The sequence below is a fragment of the Lemur catta genome, chromosome 11 (genome assembly GCF_020740605.2).
Source record: "Lemur catta isolate mLemCat1 chromosome 11, mLemCat1.pri, whole genome shotgun sequence".
Taxonomy (NCBI): domain Eukaryota; kingdom Metazoa; phylum Chordata; class Mammalia; order Primates; family Lemuridae; genus Lemur; species Lemur catta.
In genome coordinates this window covers 78,817,826-78,824,766 of record NC_059138.1, presented here as the reverse complement: position 1 = coordinate 78,824,766, position 6,941 = coordinate 78,817,826, and the positions used below count along the sequence as shown (strand labels likewise).

Sequence of the window (6,941 nt, the reverse complement as noted above, 5' to 3'; positions counted from 1 at the left end):
AAAAAGAACCCAGCACAAAATAAATGTTCGATTTTTTTTAATGTAAACAAGATCAAGACCAACTTGGCTGTACAAAGCAATTCTTTGCATGTAGAGCAAAAAATAGTTCCCCTGAGGAGGAAGGAACCCAAGCCCTGCTCTACTCCCTCCTCCCCACCCTCCCCCATTTTCAGTAACCACTGCTTTTCTGCCAATGAATGTCTTATTCAGGGTCCCCATGCGGGAGTCACTGCAGGCAGTGAGCCCACCCCCACCCCCACCCCATCCAAAATGTTTTCTGATCAAGATAAAGGCTATGGAGTCTATGCTGAAAGTCAGTATTACTGCCAATTATCTCCATAAAAAGGAAAAACTTTTATCCAAAAATCTCAGTCTCCTATTTCATTCTGTGGGGCTCTGACCAGTCCCAAACTCCTTTTATGTGGGTTTAGAAGTGGACTAAGGGGAGACCTAAAAAAAAAAAAAAAAAAAAAAACAGCCAATTTCTGTTTTGTAAAATACACAGATGGTGGATGGCAATTTGGATGCAAATCGTTTAAACAAGGGTCTTGAAAAGTTAGTTCACCTTTTGGGACCAAGGAAGTTAATCCTAAATCCTTGTTCAATCCTTATTCACGCCAAATGCTTAGTGACTTCAGCGAAACATCTGCCAACTTGGATCACGGGGCTCAGCTTCATTAGCCAGGATATCTATGGATAGGAACATTTTAAGGAAAACAAGAATCTAGCTGAAACTTCACCCAAAACTCAACGCCAACACAAACGAAGAAGCTCAAATTTCAGAAGACCTGATTTCCTGTGGAAAAGGGGGCTACTTTCATTTTTATACAGGTCCCACGTTCCTAGTGCATTCAAAATGAAGCCTGGAGAAATTTCTATGGAAAACCTGGTTCTTGTAGAGGTTGGTGATGCCAAGCCTACTGGGCATCAGGCATTTGGGGGAAAGGGTGTGTGTACAGCTCCTGAAACTCCAAGTGGTAGGGAAACATTTGGGCTGATGGAAGTCCCCACATTTATTGGGGTACTCAGTGAATGCAAGGAAAACAGGAAAAAAAGATTTCTTACACCTGGCTCACAGATGCTTCTCTGACTGAGAACCCAAATCCTAACAGGTAGGCTCTGAGAGCACAAGGATGCCCACTATTGACAATGCAGGTGTTAGAAAGTTTTTCCTGGGTTTACTCCACGAGCCTATGAAATATCCTCCATGAGAACACTTGGAGCACCCCTGAGAACTAAACTGAACCCACAGTGGTGTCAATACCCTATTTCCTTCCTGACTGCTCATGGTTTTGTCAGTTGGTAAGAAACACTCCAGGAACCAAGTAGCCTGGATATACAGGGTGGGAGGGAACAGCAGCGTGCCCTCTCCTACCTAACCTTCCCCCTTCCCAACCATCCTGGCACTCAGGAGCAAGCACTTGGTGTAGAAAGAGGCAGGTGTAAGGAACAGATGAGTAAGTCTTATATGTTCATATGCAAATTCCTGGTACCCCATCCATTCAGCTCTCCCAGCTGTTAGTGAACTTGTGACATCTCAACTTTTCTATCTAGCATTGAGATTAACGTAGTAAAATGAGTGATAAGAGGTAATCAACGGGAATGTGGGTTGCCTACTTACTTGTTCACATAGGGATATATTTATAGCCTCCCGCATTCCACAAAAGATTTGGGGTGGAATGACTGCTCATTCTTAAAGGCCCAGATGAAACTCTTTGGGATGGTTATTATCTTGACTCAAAGGAGAGGATGCCAAAAACATGGGGTATCCTCTTGTTTGAGTTAAGATAATCAGGGAAGCAATCACCACCAGTATGTCAACAGGCTCCACCTAGTTGCACGTGTCCAGGTGGAAAATGCTCTAGCGGTAAGGAGTATTCTGTTTTGGCAGTCCTGCCCCAGAACAAACTCTAGCACCACAGCCAGGTGCTCCTTTTCATTCACTGTGATGTCTGCCTTAACCACAGGCAGCAAAATATCTGTAAGGCCAAGTTCATTTAAGGTTTACCAAAGGAAAATGAGCTATAGTACCACGGGCATGGGAGGAGGGAATTACTATCAAGGGACATATGGCATCCACTCATTTCCTATCAAAACGTCTCTAAGGTAATTCTTAGGAGAAAGGCCAATTTGAATAAGAAAAAGTCTGAATTTTAGACTTTTAAATAATAGGCTATTTTTAGAGCAGTTTTAGGTTTACAGCAAAATTGAGCAGAATACACAGAAAGTTTTCAGGTACCCCCTGCCCCTACATGTGCACAGCCTCTCCCACTATCAACATCCCAGACCAGAGAGGTACGTACGTTAAAATTGATGAACCTACATTGATGCATCATCATTCAAAGTCCATAGTTTGCATTAGGGTTCACTCTCAGTATTGCACATTCTGTGGGTTTTGACAAATGTGTAATGACCATTGTACTATCACACAGAATAGTTTCACTGCCCTAAAAATTCTCCGTGCTCTAACATTCATTCGTTTCTCCCCCTTGGCCCCCAGTAACCACTGATCATTTCATTGTCTCCATAGTTTTGCCTTTTCCATAATGTCATGTAGTTGGAACCACACAGCCTTTTCATATTAGCTTCTTTTACTTAGCAATATGCATTTAAGTTTCCCCATGTCTTTTCATGGCTTCATAGCTCATTTCTTTTTAGAGATGAACAATATTCCATTGTCTAGATGTATCACAGTTTGTTTATCAATTCGCCTACTCAAGGACATCTCGGTTGTTTCCAAGTTTTGGCAATCATGAATAAAGCTGCCATAGACAATGATGTGCAGGTTTTTGTGTGTACATAAGTTTTTGACTCATTTAGGTGAATACCAAGAATCATATGGTAAGAGTATGTGCAGTTTTTAGGAAACTGCCAAACTATTTTCCAAAAATGCCTGTACCACTTTGCATTCTCACTAGCAATAAATGAGAGTTCCTGTTGCTCTACATCCTTGCCAGCATTTGGTATTGTCAGTGTTTGGGATTTTTCACCATTCTTATAGATGCATGGTGGTATCTCGTTGTTTATAGATCTTTTTTAATATGTGTTATATTTCTTCATTTTAAAGTCATCCACTAAGGCCAACTCAATTAGCCAAAGGAAGTTGATATTTAAAGAAGATAGGTACCCTCTGTGCCTAGGAATAGCACCAGACATTCTTTATTTCTATTTTACAGACAAGAAAACAGAGGTTCACAGATGTTGGCTAATTGTCCAGGTCACACAGGTCAGGAGGTGAAGTCTAGATCTGTGCCCCTGTCTATGGTCTTCCCACTACTACACCACATTAACCGAAGCAGAAGGGACGTGGACTCATATTTACAGTGCCCACATGGGGCAGGTCAGGCCTTATGAGTTTAAGACCTTAAGCACATTCTCTTATTTAATGGTCACAATAAAGCTAAAAGTGCCATTATTGTCCCCACCTACAGTGAATGAAGACAAGGCTCAGAATGATTAGATTCTTCCTGGGCTATGAATTAACCACTTGGTTATTAGACTACGGTGGAGAATAGAAGGTGGGGGCTTGATGGAGGGACTAGGGTGCTGAGATGGGGACTCGAGACTCTCAGGAGGCTCGTGGAGAAAGATTACAAACTAGTCTGGAAGGATTTCAACGTGTTAACAATCTGAAAGACCACACCAGCCACTACCAGCTCTGAGGGGACCTAACAAGAGTTACTGGTGAATTGGACGTGGTGAGATGGTGGACAGAAAAGAGAGGGGTAATGTATATCATAGGCATTGGCTTGGGCAATTGGGCGGATAGTGATGCCATTTCTTTTCTTTCTTTCTTTCTTTTTTTTTTCTTTTTTTATAAAAACCAGCAGATTTATTCTGCAGGGGCCCATTTTCAAGAAGCTCAAGGCGAAGGTGAGAGAGGAGAAATATCCTCCCCCTTTCCTCTCTCCCTCATCGTTTTTTTCTCCGTGGGGTAAAAATGGCCTGGACCCCCAAACCTACCCAAATAAAAAAACCAAAAACTGAGGTTCCAAAAAGTTACAGCATCTTAATTCCTCATAGAAAAGGGGAAGGAGCCAGGGGGGAGGTAAGTCCCTGGGGTGGGAGGAGGTTCGCCCAGCCTGGTGGGACATTGCCCCCCTTAAATAGCTGCCCCAAATGGGGCAAGCCTGGGGCTATAGCATTTAAAAACTCCCACATCCCATTTTATCAAAACCAAAGAGAAAAAAAAATTTCCCTTTCCCCCTGAAAACCAAATATATATATATATTTTTTTTTTCTTTAAAAAACAAAAATTCGAAGGCATTAAGCTTTAAAGTGAATCTAGAACAAGGGGCTGTGACATTCTCTCCTTCCTTCCCCCTCACTGTGGGGTTAACTGGTACATCCCCAGCAGAGGAATCAGCCCCAAGGGGATGGCAGAGGGGAAGGACCAAAGAGAAGAAAGGGTGGGGGCCTCCCCAGCCAGTCAGCAGCCAGTATGGGTGCAGGCAGGGTGCCAGGGAAGCCACACCCCCTTGGAATTTGCCAAGTGGGATGGGGAATGGGGGAGATGCATTTCTGTATAGTCTTCAGCCAATTCCTCGACTTGTCGAGGCAGGGAAAGCAGGGTGATAGGCGGGGTGTGCAGAAGAGAGAAATGGGTCTTCTGGGTGCCTGTGGTCAGGGAGAACCCCGCTTCCTCAGCTCCTGGACAAAGGCTTCAATTACTTCCTCTTTCACTTTCTGCAATTCCTTCCTCACCTCTTCCAGAAGCTCCTGTTTCACCCTCTCAGGGTCTGACTCATCACTGGAGCTGGGCGCACACGGGTGGGCCTCAGAAGTGAGCGCCGAAGGTGACTGCATCCTTGGCAAGGTTGTGCTGTTGTTCTCCCAGGGTCTCCGCACAGATTCACTCTGGGCTGGGCCTCTGGCCTCTGGTTCCTCCTGATTGGCAGAGTCATCCTTGGGGGGTTTCTCCCCGACCTGCGTGGCTTCCTTCTGCGGGCCAGCACGGCGTTCATCTCTTCCATGAGCCCCCCGCCTGCGCTTCGGCCGCTCTCAGCTTTGGGGGCCAAGGGCCCCCCCGAGGCCTCCTCCTGCTTGCTGACGTTCCTGAGTTTGGCTCCAGCAATAGCTGCAGCCAGGCCTGGGGCCCCGGCTCCACCACCACTGGGGCCCTGTGCTGCCGGGAGAGGGGGTGCAGGGGGTGGGCCTCCCCCTGCTCCATGCCCTGCAGCAGAGACCCCAGAGGGGGACAGACCCGGAGGTGGGGGGCACCCGGAGGAGGAGGAGGTCCTGGCGGTGGGGGTGGGCCCCCAGCTGGGGGAGCAGGTGGGCCTCCTGCATCGGAGACCCTGCGCTCCAGCTCCGCCGGCCAGACCGCGGCCTTGTCTGCTGCTCCACCTCCTCCGGGGCGGGGCCGCTCTGGACAGACCGGGTGGGAGGTGCCGGGGGCGGGGGAGGCCCACCTCCTTCCGAGGCCTCTATGGCGCTGGCCGTGCCGGCGGCAAACTGTGCGGCATCCTCCTTGCTGCCGAAGTTGAGGCCCCAGACCTGGCGGGCGTCGCTCCACTGATGGAGGGCGGGGGTGGCTTGATTCTACTTGACACCCCGGACGATGGCACAGTTGATGACCACCTGCTGGTCGGGCTGCATCTTCCGGCCCACGACCAAGAAGGAATTGGCCATGGGGTTGTGGTAGGTCTGGACGCGGCTGAAGACCTGGGGACCGGTGCCGGCGGGCAGCCATCGCTTGTTGCCATCATCGTAAAGCATCACAGTGGCCCGGCTAGAACAGATGGCTGTCGCACTGAATCCTGGCATCCCTGCGGGGAGTAGCTGCCAACTTGGAGGTCCTCAGAAAAAGTCTTTAAAATTCGGGAGTCCTCAGAGCACCCCCCAAATCTGAGAGCTCCCAGGAGAGCCTTACAGGCACCACCCCGAGCCTTGGGAGTCGTGGGGAGGTGATCAATATCTGGAGCCCGTCCCAGGAGATTCAACCCAAATCTGAGGGTCCCAGTTGCCTGTCCCCCTTGATGCCATTTCTTGAGACAGAAAAGACTGCAGGGGAAGTGGTTTGAGGGAGGAAATCAGAGTTCCAGGGCTATGCAGTTAGTGAGTGGTAGAGTACCAGTTATGCTCGGATTTCAGCACTAAGTCAGAGAGAAAAGTTCGCCATTATTCCTGGTCTAACAGCTTCCATGCAGCAAGTAGTCATGCTCCTAGCAAGCTGCAATACACGGCTGAACAAGAGAGGTGGCCAAAGAGAAGAACTTGAAGGCTGCCCTAAATCCTTAGTTTTCTATATATTCATTGGCCAGTTAAGCAACCACACAAATCAATGCTTCACCATTAACTTTGACATTGAAATCCCAACTTCAAGTTCAGACCCAAGTTGAAGTAGAAGAGAAAATACAGAAAGAGCCCCAGACTGGCACAGGGAAAGACGGCCGTCTGTACTTGTGCATCTTGTTTGCTTTGCATAGCCTCAAATTGCATGAGAGTTATTTATTTGTTTTTAGCCATCTGCTTCACGAGCTTTTGTTAGTTTATGTGGTAGGAAGGGAGGGGACATGGTCTAGCGTTTTGAGTCCTAGGTTTCTGGCTCTGATGCAAACTTGATGAGTGGCCTTGGGTAAGATATGGAACGTCACTAGAATGTGAAGCTAGAGTTATCTGCCTTTGTGGAGGTGTATAAAGAGGATGAGACTATGCTACACCCTTTTGCAAGATTTCAACAACCCCAAACAGCAACATAGTGGGTAGTGCCGAACCTGGATGTCACACATGAGAAATGGAGTCCTGCTTTCATGTAGGAATGGCCTGAAAATTCCCTAATTTGTGTTCTGAAGAACCACTGAGGAACCCTTTAAAAAGGCTAAGCACTCAGTTCTTAAAGGAGCTCAGAAAATTTTCCTGCAAGTACATAAGTAGCAATGGTAGGGAAAGAATTTTGTCAATTATTGATTGCATAGGAAAGATGGTCTTTACAGAGAATT

General features: G+C 47.3%; 1 pseudogene; it reads right to left on the bottom strand.

Annotated features, from left to right (window-relative positions):
• Window positions 1–4,522: 4,522 nt before the first annotated feature.
• Window positions 4,523–5,766, bottom strand: LOC123646994 (annotated as a pseudogene).
• Window positions 5,767–6,941: the final 1,175 nt, after the last annotated feature.